The following is a 12,338-nucleotide window of genomic DNA, read 5'->3' as shown; positions in this document are numbered from 1 at the left end:
CTGTGACCAGCATGGCCCACGCTGTTAATACCCCTCTGCCTTTCCCCCACAACGCTAGTTCTTCGTGGGCTTGAAGGTTTCTGTCACTCAAAATCAGTGACCAGTACGTCACACTCAGTGTGGTCGCTAACAAGCATTATCATTACAACTTTGAACTCAGACTCTGAATTCAAATGCAATTTTTTTTTTAATATCCAAAACAGAACATCTGCTAGGATCAAAATCCTAAGCTTACAACCTTTCCAAGCTCCATGAAAAAGTAAATTTCATTAACGCTACATTTTTCTTTCCGGCATAGGAAATACACTCTATGGGATGTATTTGCGCTGCTGGAAGCGGGCCTTTTCTCAAAAGAGATTACCTACACTGTGGGAATCAAAACTAAGTAGGAGATTAGACCTACTTGCTAGAAAAACCCTTTAAACTTCATTTCTGACATTTGAGATGTTTGATTAAGCGGCTTTCACTGGGGACTTACGGAAAGAGTTCTGAATGGAGTAAAATCAGAAATTGTCCCCAGACAGAAACAGACTGCAGGTAGCATTTCTTCACTCCAGCTCCAAGGCAAATATATGGTATTTAAAGCTCCAGCCAAGTAGAGTGGGCACAGAAAGATAAAAGCTCAGTAACCAAGAGAAAGGTCTAAAAAGTAGCAAAGACTTGCTATATACTGTATCATCAGATATTTAGGATATTGCAAGAATGTTTAAGCCAGAGTTAGATTAAAAGTCCAATACGACCAGAGATCTGTTTGGTATTCAAGGACACTTGTAACTTCTACATGATGAATGCAATACAATTATCTTGTTCTAAAGATCGCATCAGATCAATGCTTGTGGCAAGACACATGGAAGCCAGGGAAATGGGCACCAACTTCCGCAGATCTACCCTTGTTCGTCCCGAAGAAGCCACAGCTGTTCCTCCATCACCAGCGTTTCCGATGTGACTCACTGCTAAGAAACCCTGAACTCCACAGACTGCTCTATGGTGATGTTTCCTTGTACTTCAATCTCCATGTGGGCTGTTACTGGAAGGCACGCTGCCTTTGAACAAATACCTCACTGTACAAAACATCATAGTTCTGAAACCGAAAGAACCATTTAGTTTTATTTCTAATTATAATCAGAACAAAAATGGTGCGGACTGTATTGTTTTTGGAGTCATCCATCTACAGTCAGCAACCTAATTACTTTCCTGCTCAGTGTCCATTTATAAACTTGAGTCATGGAAAGGAAAAAAAAAAAAAAAAAAAGGACAAGAACAATTCTTGACTGTTGGTGGGACTTCTAAAAATCCCATTCTAACTGCCAGCTCCTGGAGTTCGCATTTATAAAAAGGGGGCCCATGTGACTTCATCAGCAGTGGTGTTCACACTTTACTCTCTGAACCTCATACCTAGAAGCATGATCCAGAGAAATCACATGAAAAAAAGTGGACACAAAGAGATCTTAAGTCCTCACAGTATCTGCCAAAGAATAAAGAACTCACCTTGAAACTGAAGCAATGTACTCACTCGCAATATATAAGAATGACATCAAAGATACCTACGCAGAAAAAGTTAAGTAATATTTTCTTTTCCATGGATTTAGCAGAGGTGCCCAAAGGAGGAATAAGGAAATTTGGGTAAATCTCAATCTTCAAGATGATAAAGAGTCAAATATTTGCACCCTTGTCACATACCCTAATTGTCTATGGCAAGGAATGATATTTTCATACTTTGTTTTAAATTCTCATATTAGAAGATATCTACAACATCAGTAAGGTATTAGTCAGGTTACATAAAAATGTTCCTAAATTACCAAAAAGAACAACAGAAGAATGAACACAAGAAAGGTCAGAAAATTCAAAGTGGAAAAAAACCTAAAGAGCTGATAAACAGAGTCGATCAAATTTACTAGTACAAAGGACAATACAAATTAAAATCAGAGATGATTTCCCTTCCCATATTAGTGGCAAACTTTCCAGTCCTACAATAAATGGCAGTGAAAAGGAAAGGAACCTATTGTCCTCTCACCACTGACCAGTGGAAATCCACATTGGCCTAACTACTTTGGAGAGTAATTCAGCAATACTTATTAAAATTGAAAATGAGGGTGAGTTCATTTAAAGTATATACGCCATGGAAATTGTCACACAAGCCTCTAAGTGGAGACATAACACATGTTTATTACATTATTACACGCAACAGAAAAATGGAGATAAATAGCTGTTGATGAGGAAAATGGAAAAGTTAAGTCTGTATTTGTATAACAAAGTAAATGTCATTTAAGAGCAATCAACCATGGGGACCACAGTGCTGACATCCCATATGGGTGCCAGTTAAGGTCTGGGCTGCTCTACTTCTGGTCTAGCTGCCTGCTAATATGCCTGGGAAAGCAGCAGAGGATGGCCCAAGTGCTTGGCCCCTGCTTCCCAATGAGAAACCCAGAAGAAGCTCCTGGGTCCTGGCTTCAGATCGGCCCAGTTCCAGCCTTTGTGGCCATTTGGGACAGATGGAAGATGGAAGATTTCTTTCTCTTTCTCTCCCTCTGTCTGTAATTCATCCTTTCAAATAAATAAATACATCTTTTTGTAAAAAAAAAAAAAAAAGAGCAATCAAGTATTTCAATTTGAGTGGGCCTAAAACATTAATACAGAATGAAAGTCTAAGTTACAACTGATAAATGTAGATAATTTGATTTATTTAGAGTTCTTGAATCTCATGTATATGTGGAACTACTGAAAAATTGTAGGAGATACACAGTAAATTAATGACAATGTTTTCCCCTTCCAAGGGGCAGGGTAATGGAACTGGGGCTAATGGGATGTGGGGAGAGTAGACCTTCTACTCCATATAAGATGGTTATTTCTTTCCTTTAAAGAAAAGACTTGAAACAAACACATCAAAAAATTAGAAGCTACAAATTCTGGTCAGCAGCTATGTGTGTTCAGTTTTTTTTTTTTTTTTTAACTTTCCTACAATCGTTGACATTTCTCAAAATCAAGCATGAGAACTGCCTAAATAAAAACAAAAAGCTCATGTTTTTCGGATGATGCAGGCAGTCCTATATTGATATGACCCCATAACGGGAGATTTCCTCTAACAATTCTCTACTACTTGCATAAGACGGATTTACAGCCATCTCTGGTTGGCTTTTTGTGATGAAACATTTCACTCCCATTTCTTCTAAAGCTACTGACTATGACCTATAGAGGAGGAATAAAGTGCTAATGGTAAATACATATCCCCTTCTCACCAAAGCTCAACAAATTCCTAACAGCCTCATAAGTTCTGCTGAAGATTTGTCAGGGCACGCTGAAGGTTTCTTGACTCTTTTCCTGCTGACAATTGGAGAGTCACTAATAATTTTTTAAAATTCCCATCAATAATGGTAATAGTCACTAATATTCTGTGCTCTGCAATTTCCATAATGCAGGAAGGAAGGTAATGTTTTGGCAACCTCGCTGGAAAAGATTCAATGAAAGTATAGTTCCCTCGATGCAAGCCTTGCAAAGTGAGAATTTCACTCAGCTATTTCAGAAAACGAATGTCTTCAGATACACGTGTAAAACCTGAGTCCCTTCCCAATGGGTGCATTCAACGAAAACTGCAGCCCAGCAGATATTTCAGAGCATCACAGAGGCTCTGAAGGAACATGATACAGACCACAGGAGGAGAGACTTGGCAGGCTTCAAAACAAGAAGGGGGCAGCTACAAAGTTGTTTAATAGCCATAAATCTCCCACTATTTTTCACAAAATACCATCTAAGACCACAGCTCCACAACTCATTCCCCATCACTCAGCTCAAGTGGAGCGCTTGGGCATGCTCACTCACCCTTAAATCATACGCCGCATAAAGCGATCCCAGGGCTGGGAAATTTGTCAGCCTCCTTCAAGTAAAAGCAATCTTCACTTTTCATCACAATTCATTCCCTCCAACCATGGCTTAAAGCTGACTCTTCTAAAAACATTTATTTTTCTCTCATAAGCAAAAGCATCACTCATTTAGTTATCAGGTACTTAATAACCACTTCCTATATATATACACCAGGTCTTGTGTTAAGAATATCAAGAAAAATGAAATGAGGATGTTTGTTGCATTCCTGCTTCATCAACAAGAAATACCACAAGTAACACTGGTTTCTGGGAGTTTCTGCCTCTTAGCATAACCCGCATACGCTAGATTATCACAGGTTCTCATCCTTGATTTCTATTAGGACATCTGAACACCCAAACAGTAACCATAGCCTTAATGGTTTCTCATTCAGTTTAATAGCCAGTTTTGGAGAGGAATTATAATAACTTCAAGTCAACTGGACTGTCTACCCCAACACCCAATATACTGCCAGAACTATAAGAGGAAGCCAACACACGAAAACTGAGTGCAACACTTTAAAGTTAAAGATAACACTGTATACCACCATTATCAGAAAATAAGGATGGGCTATCATCTGAGGGATGCAACCAGAACTACCAAGCATCCAGCCTAAGAGCTCAGGCAAACTGCTCTGCTCGCGGGGGAAGGCTCCACGTTCTTCGGTGGGAAGGGAGACAGGAAGCACAGCTCACAGATACACTGAGTAGGCGATAAAGAGTAGTTTGCAAGCAACAAACAAAAGCTGTATCTTGTCCAGAGTCAGAAGGCAACAAAATTGGAGGAAAATAAAAATGCTGGCTAGGGATGAGGGTGAGTCTCTAATAAAGAGACCAAAAGGAATCCCAACAGAGCAGCGTCCAGGTAAGAGCTGAGTGTTAAGCTAAGCAGGGGAGGTGCCGCCAAAGCCTTCTCTGGAATAAGCCAGCCCTGGGAATGTGATTGCCTCAAGCCGCCATTTGCTTTCACGCCATCTGTACGGGCCCCAGTTCCGCCTGTCCTAAAAATGTCAACCAGCCCCCAGGAGTAGTTTGCAAGTATTTACAGGAAGGAGGGAGTAAGAAATGCAGGCAGGAAGGGACAGGAAGAACCAGAAACGGATGAAAAGGCTGCAGCTTGGGCATTTCGTAGGCTCCTGCATAAATAAAAAAACCAGAGTGGAAGATTGGAAAGGACCTTACAAATCACCCAGAATCATGGCCTCCCAAGTCTCTGTGGCCAATATTTATCCAACACAAGACAAAATGAAAATAATCAAAATACTGGACTTTATCATAAATTACCATAATATGGTAACTAAATAAAACTAATTACAAGTGAGAGAGAAATATGCAGAGTTTATTACATAATATTAAGTGAACACAGTCAATACTACTATCATATATATGTTGTGATTTTTAACTACATAAAATTTGCAAAAGAATAATCAAACATCAACAAATGTGTTAGCAATGCAATTAGTTTTATTTTGATTTTAATGTCATTTCCCCTCATTTAAAATATGCAAAAGTTAAAGTCCTAACATACTAGGACTAACATGAAATAACATATACCCGACCAAGCATCTTTGATCTCTACCATCAAAAGCTGAGGCGAGGTGGAAGGAGAGAAAGGAAAAAAACAGAGGTTAAGGACCAAATGAATGGAGAAGACAAAGGCAGGGGTGGGCACTGTGATACAGGGTTACGCTGCTGCTTGGGGTGCCTTCAGCCCATTTCGCAGTGCCAGGATTGGAGTCCCATCTCCATTCCCATGCAGCTTTCTGCCAATGTGCACGCCTGGAGGCAGCAGGTGAATGGCTCAAGTACTTGGACTTGATGCCATAGCTTAAATCCCAACCAATGTACAATAGTCCTAATTCCTAAAGTGTCCCGACAAAGGACACTCTCCTCTGTTTATGTGGTATACATACGAAAGCAAGGAATATACCTGCGGTAAGGTATCAATTCATGAAAATGTGTAACGATTTTGTGGCCTGGTGTACAAATAAACCTTAAACTTATCTGTTAATAAATAATTAGCTATGCAATGTAGACATCGGAGTGCTACAGATCTCTTTGGTCTGTTGGGTTCACATAACCAGGGGTGAGCCAGAGTCAACCTGCACCAGCTCAAAAGAACTGATGATTAACTTTGGGAATTTTCTGAGTCTTATTAAACACATATACTTTTTAAAATTAAAATATATGCTTCCAGTCGAATTAATTATCTTAAGTGTGGGCATGTGGCGCAGCAGGCAGGCCACTGTTTGGGATACCTACAACCCATATCAGAAGTCTGGGGTTCAAGTCCCTGCTCTGTGCTCCATTTCAGCTTCTTGCTAACTCAGCCCCAACGAGGCAGCAGTGGGATGGCCCATGTAGTTAGATCCCTGCCACCCTACCTGGAGACTTCGACTGAGTGCCATGCTCCTGGCCCAGCCCTAGCTACTACTGTAGGCACTCGAGGAATGAGCAAGTACATATAAAAATCTCTCTCTCTTTCAAACAAAGTATTTTTTTAAAAAAAATTATTTTAAAAGTAAAGGTGGGGTCAGCACTGTGGCATAGCAGGTAAAGCCACCACCTGCAGAGTCGGCATCCCAAATGGGCGTCAGTTTGAATCCTGGCTGCTCCACTTACGATCCAGCTCTCTGCGATGGCCTGGGAAAACAGTAGAAGATGGCCCAACTCCTTGGGCCCCTGCACCCACATGGAAAGATCCAGAGGAGGCTCCTGGCTTCAGATCAGCACAGCTCTGGATGTTGTGGCCAACTGGGGAGTGAACCAGCAATTGGAAGACCTCTCTCTCTCTGCCTCTCCTCCCTCTGTATAACTGACTTTCAAATAAATAAATAAATCTAAAAAAAAAAAAAAAAACACCAAAAAGGTAAAGGTAACATCCATCAAACCCCATCATTTTCCAATTATTTTATAGAATTTTCTATTATTCACGCTCTTCAACCAGTTATACTTCTAGGGTGGATATACTGTGTGTAATGATACACTCCCTAACTCTTCAGTGACATCATTCCAGAAATTGGCAAATGTTACAGATTAGGGCTTCATTATTGGTTTGTTGCCTTCTGAAACTTAATAAAAGTGATGGAGAAAATATTAATGATATATTTATATTGAGCATAAAATGATATCATGACTGTAAACACAACCCTATGAATAGCACCAAAAAATGAGGAAATATTGTTCAAATACCCAAAAAAGTACCATCCAACTCAGTAAAGCAGTTGCTCATGTCATTGGTGAATGACAGAATCTGACATACTTTTTTTTTTTTTTAATTTTTGACAGGCAGAGTGGACAGTAGAGGGAGACAGAGAGAAAGGTCTTCCTTTTGCCATTGGTTCACCCTCCAATGGCCACTGCGGTAGGCGCGCTGCGGCTGGCGCACCACGCTGTTCTGATGGCAGGAGCCAGGTGCTTCTCCTGGTCTCCCATGGGGTGCAGGGCCCAAGGACTTGGGCCATCCTCCACTGCACTCCCTGGCCACAGCAGAGAGCTGGCCTGGAAAAGGGGCAACCGGGACAGGATCGGTGCCCCGACCGGGACTAGAACCCAGTGTGCCGGCGCCGCAAGGCGGAGGATTAACCTACTGAGTCACGGTGCCGGCCAAGAATCTGACATACTCATTAAAGTAAAGGGAAAAACAAACAGTGTCACTGTTGGAATTACACTTGTTCATCAACTGTAACCACAGACACAAATACAACACACAGAATTACGGCTAAAATCTTTGCAACTACGAAAATCAAGCAACTGTAAGGTCATTATATATTTTTTGTCAGTTGTGTTCTACACACACTTGATATAAATAAGTAAAAACTTATATAGACAAGACTACTTCTAAAGTTCATGGCAAATACAATTACAAGATGCTTATTTTGGTGAGAAAATGCTTTGAAATTCGTGATATGCACTTACCACAAACTTTTTGAAGACCCCTTGTGTTAGAAATAATTTTTTTCTTCAGAGACCTTGCTGTTCAACAACTATCAGCACATCACCGCACATAACCCTTACCAAGGAACATCTCAAGTATGTGGGGAGCTACAGAGAAAGGGCTTATTTTATGTTCTAGGAATGGGGAGAACAGCGAGACAACAACTCATTTAGCTGCAAGGGTTCTGTTCTTTATCTGCAACCTGCAAGCCATCTTTTCCTCCCCGTGCTATCACCTGGTGCCTTACCGCCTAGATTCAGAGCTGGGCTCCTGGCTGTAGGAACCCGTGAAGCTCCCGTCAACCCATGGAGCCACACCTTTCTTGACTGTAGATCAGTAATGATCACCACAGTCATGCTGAGAATGAGGCGGCGGAGGACCAACACACACGGATATGCTTACTAGTGCGGCCTTTTTGTGCTGAGGCTAAAATCCAGCACTTAGCACATATCGATTTCTTCATCTTCACACGTGTTCCACGGAGGAGTTACAACCTCTGGTTCTGGTACAGGGGAGAACAAACTGACGACCAGAGAAACTAAGTCCCTTGACCAAACTCCCACCTAGCTCATGGCAGAGTGAGGACAGAGACCCAAGCAGTTTGCCTCCAGTGGTCACTGTCCCAACTACAAAGATGCAGAGCTGCCTGTCTTCTCAATAAAGGGAAAGGCTGAACACAACAGGGACCGTGATCTCAGCCACTGCTTCCTAGACATTAGTTTTGTGCAACACCTTGACCTCTTCAATGAGACTTGAAGCTTCTGGAGAGACAGAAGCAATGGGTACCCTCCACAGTAGCCACCACGGGGACAGGCACGTATTTTGTCATTAAATATCGATGACACAAACGAACTTGCTGCTTCCTTGTCACATGGAAAAGCACTACAGAGATCCCTTCTGAGTGCAAAAGGGGTGACAGCCCTAAACCGCTAACAACCCCAATCCACCACAGGATCACTGCTGATACAATGGCCCAACGACCTTGGTCAACAGCTGCACTCGGCATGTCTCACCTTGGTTTGTGGGACTGTCTCAGGAATAGTATCGTGCCATGGTTGTCCTAGAGTCTTGATTTATTTTGGCTTTAGAGAAGGAACTGGCCTCCTGTGTCTCTCTTCCTCCCAGAGTTTTTTTTTATTCTCAAAGGCGGGAGGTCAAGTTCTGTCCTTGGAACCAAAGTAGTTTTCCAAAACGAAGTGACGCCAGCTCTGTCAAGCTGGGCCAGATATGCTGTCAGTGCCTTTCCCAGATCCATCAGACCCTCTGCTTGTAAAAATAAATTGATACCAATGCAAGAAATTTATTAGGAGATGACAGCCTGGTTCATAATGGAAATATGGGGAAAACATCATCCTTCAAAACTGACAGTTTATCCATCATGCCTCAGATTCCTGAGATACAAGCAGACACTGTCACATGCAATCTGCTGAGGACACGTCTTCTTGGATTTCCTTAGGACAGGAAACTCTGAAATAATCCAGGAGGAGGGACGGACCCGCGCTGCCCTTCATGTGCTCAGCCATAAATTTTCAGCATTAGCAGAAGAAACATGTGGCCAAGGGAATGAGTGATGGGGAAAATCAAGAGGCCTGGAATTCTCAAAGGTCCCTTCTCCTCTCTCAGGAGTGATGAACTGGGACAGGGGTCAGGGAGGGTTACCGCACCGCTGGGAGAGACATCGATACCTTGTTATATGTAAGCAAAGCCAACAGGTGGCAGGGTACCACTACATACACACCACAGCTGGCTCAGCTGGAGGTGCGCACACCTCCCCTACTGCGGCTGTTCTGCTGAGCTTGTTATGCGTATCGATAAACTTGAGACAATTTAGGAGGGCCGTTTTAATTAGGAATAAATGCAACCGTATTTGTGGGGATAACAAGAGGCCTGATCTTTGCAGGCTTAATGAGGTGACCTGCCCAACCCTGTATGAAATAATTGTGTATTGTATTAAGAGCTGCTTTGGAAAATATAATCGTGGTAGTAAATTGGAATGAGACGAATGTGGTGTTAAACAGGGAAAAATATTCACTGCCAATTTTATGGGGCCTTAAAATATTTATGCTCCAAACTTGCATTCTTTGGAGATTTGCTGAGTGTGGCTAGAGCTCGGAAACTTTTTTAATGAGATACATGCACAGTTTTCAAATTTACCGATTGTCTTAGCAGAAATAGTCGCACATGTGAAATGGAAACCTCAAGAAGGCAATGCAGCTTTTAAGGCCTTATACACTTAATTCACTCTTGAGATTCAAAAAAATTAAAGTATGGGAAATTTTAATTAAATGAGTAGTAGGCAAGGAATCATTCTTTGATGTCACTTCCTGTTTAAGGTACAGAGAACAGCACCACAAAGAACCCAGATGAACTTGGGTTTTTTTGCACCTGTTGTGTTGAGTGCATTTTAGAGATATTTAAACACAAAGTTCTGAGTTCGATCAACTTCATAAAATGAATGCTTTGGAACACCACAGGAGAAAATAAAGGTCGATCCAGTCTTTCTCCATAGATCTGAGAGTCTTTCTTTAAATGCTCCCGTTCCCTGAAAGAGGCAAACGAACTTCTGATTGCTCACATTGGTTTCGGCCAATCTTCCCGATGCCCTGTCTCCAGAAAGACCTATGACTCTGTTGACTTTGCATGTCCAAATTAAATATATCTGTGCTTTCCTTTTGCTTTCTATCTAAGTGCGTGCCAGTATGATTTCACATTCATCCAGGGTTTATTTCAGTATTAGTGGAAAACAAGACATTTTTCAGTTTAATGAATAGCATTAGTGTCTGCCTTTTAACCAAAAATGTGACCTTAAACTTGATGGATCTCACCAGAAGGCACATTTTCAAATCATTTTTTTCTATTGGAGGTTATGAATATCATTTCCCAAATTATTGTGACAGCTGTGAGGGGAAAGCCCGCATCACAGACATAGCAGCTTAGAACTCAGACCTAACCAAACGGGGATTTCGCTGGGGCAAAGGCAGAGGAGGTCTGGAAAGCAAAGCCGGAGCCCTAGAGGCGGGGAGGGGGAATGGCCTTCCGAGTGCCACACAGCACGGAGCAGCGAGTCACAGACGACAGCTGGAATGCCCATCGTTTTCTGTTACCGCCACTTTTGTCTCCAAATCATTCTAAATTGGGAAGGTGAAGGCTGCGCATTACAGATGCAGAGAAACTCCAAGAGGGCATCTGATACTTCTTCCTTATTAAGGATGATGGAGTGTAATTGATGTGCCTGGTGCCTGGCCAATTCCAACTTTTTGAGACCGCCGCTTAATGTGCAGACATTATTTTTGGACTACTGAACGCCAGAAAATAATGAGCTGGCATTCAGCTTTGGTGAATAAGACCCTGAATTTTCATCTAAAAGCAGTTTTGAGTTATTGCTGTAGATAAGGTGTAACTGTGCAAGGGAATTTTATCCATGTTTCTCCCATGAATCATAAATGAGGAAAAAAATTACAGTCTAAATTGCACTTAAAAGGAATAAAGTCTTTTCATGTCATACATGATTTATCAAAATGATCTCATTTTCAGGGTACTGTGGTGTATCTTGATTAATCACATTAGGAAGCGTGATGAATGGCCTCTTTAATGGTATCACAGGATTTATTGGCAACATCCTGACTGGAAGCAGAAGGGTAAGAAGTAAAATATACAATAGATAGCTGACGCAGATAGGGTGTCACTAATGCTCTGACTTGTTTAAAATCATACCAGGGAGCCCGCATGTCAGGACACTCCAAGACCCAAAGCCAGAGGAGAGCAGGCAAGTTTTACACCGGACTTTGGGTGCCGCGGGGAAATGCGGTCCAACTCTCCCCTACCTTTTGCAGGGCAAGTACAATCACCGCGCTGGAGCGGATAAAGCAGGTCCCTGCGCAGTCTGGATCAGCCTTGGCCAGTCCTGGTAAGCTAAGAGGGACGCTGGCTCTCGGGATCCACGGTGCTCCGTGCTCCCTTGCCCTATTTCAATATCCTCTCCGCATTGCACTTTAATATCCTAAATGCCTTTTTTTTTTTTTCAAGCCTGCTCGAGTCTGCTCCCACTAATTTCCTCTAAGGCTGACAGATCAGAGGCTTTCCTCGAACTGTTCCTTTGGAGCTCAGGAGCCCTCCGCGTAATCCCGCTGCTTGCCCGCAATTAATCCTTCCAGTTGCCACGTTATTACCACCACCACCCACAGACAGAGGAAGCTCCGACCCACTGGACGCTGGCTCCCGACCCGAGCTTCAAAGGTGCCAATCACACCCTCGTCAGAAAGGTGCCTGCTGTCAGCATCAGAGGTTTCCATCTTCCCCGCTGATCAAACATTCTTCCCCAGAAGATTAATTCAGAGTCCCCGCCCACTTCCTCCCATATCCTCTTTCCCTTTTTGGTTTACCCAACGATCCATCTTTCCCTCGAAAAGGGAAGCTGTGGATAATAGAAGCCCTTTCAAAACAAAAGCTGGGCAAAGGCAAATTTAAATCCCAGCTGTTATCAACTTTTTTTTTAAAAAAAGAAAAAAAACCATTTAAACATCTTAAGGCAGTGGGGATTAGGGCCT

General features: G+C 42.3%; 1 protein-coding gene across 1 annotated transcript in view; it reads right to left on the bottom strand.

The window, feature by feature from the left end:
- The window catches only part of LRMDA (leucine rich melanocyte differentiation associated), a 1,120,399-nt gene that overhangs the window by 214,140 nt on the left and 893,921 nt on the right, over nt 1–12,338 (bottom strand). The window lies entirely within an intron of this gene.

The sequence above is a fragment of the Lepus europaeus genome, chromosome 17, assembly GCF_033115175.1.
Source record: "Lepus europaeus isolate LE1 chromosome 17, mLepTim1.pri, whole genome shotgun sequence".
NCBI classification, from domain to species: Eukaryota; Metazoa; Chordata; class Mammalia; order Lagomorpha; family Leporidae; genus Lepus; species Lepus europaeus.
The sequence above is the reverse complement of the archived record's forward strand: the minus strand, read 5'-3'. Positions and strand labels throughout refer to the sequence as shown.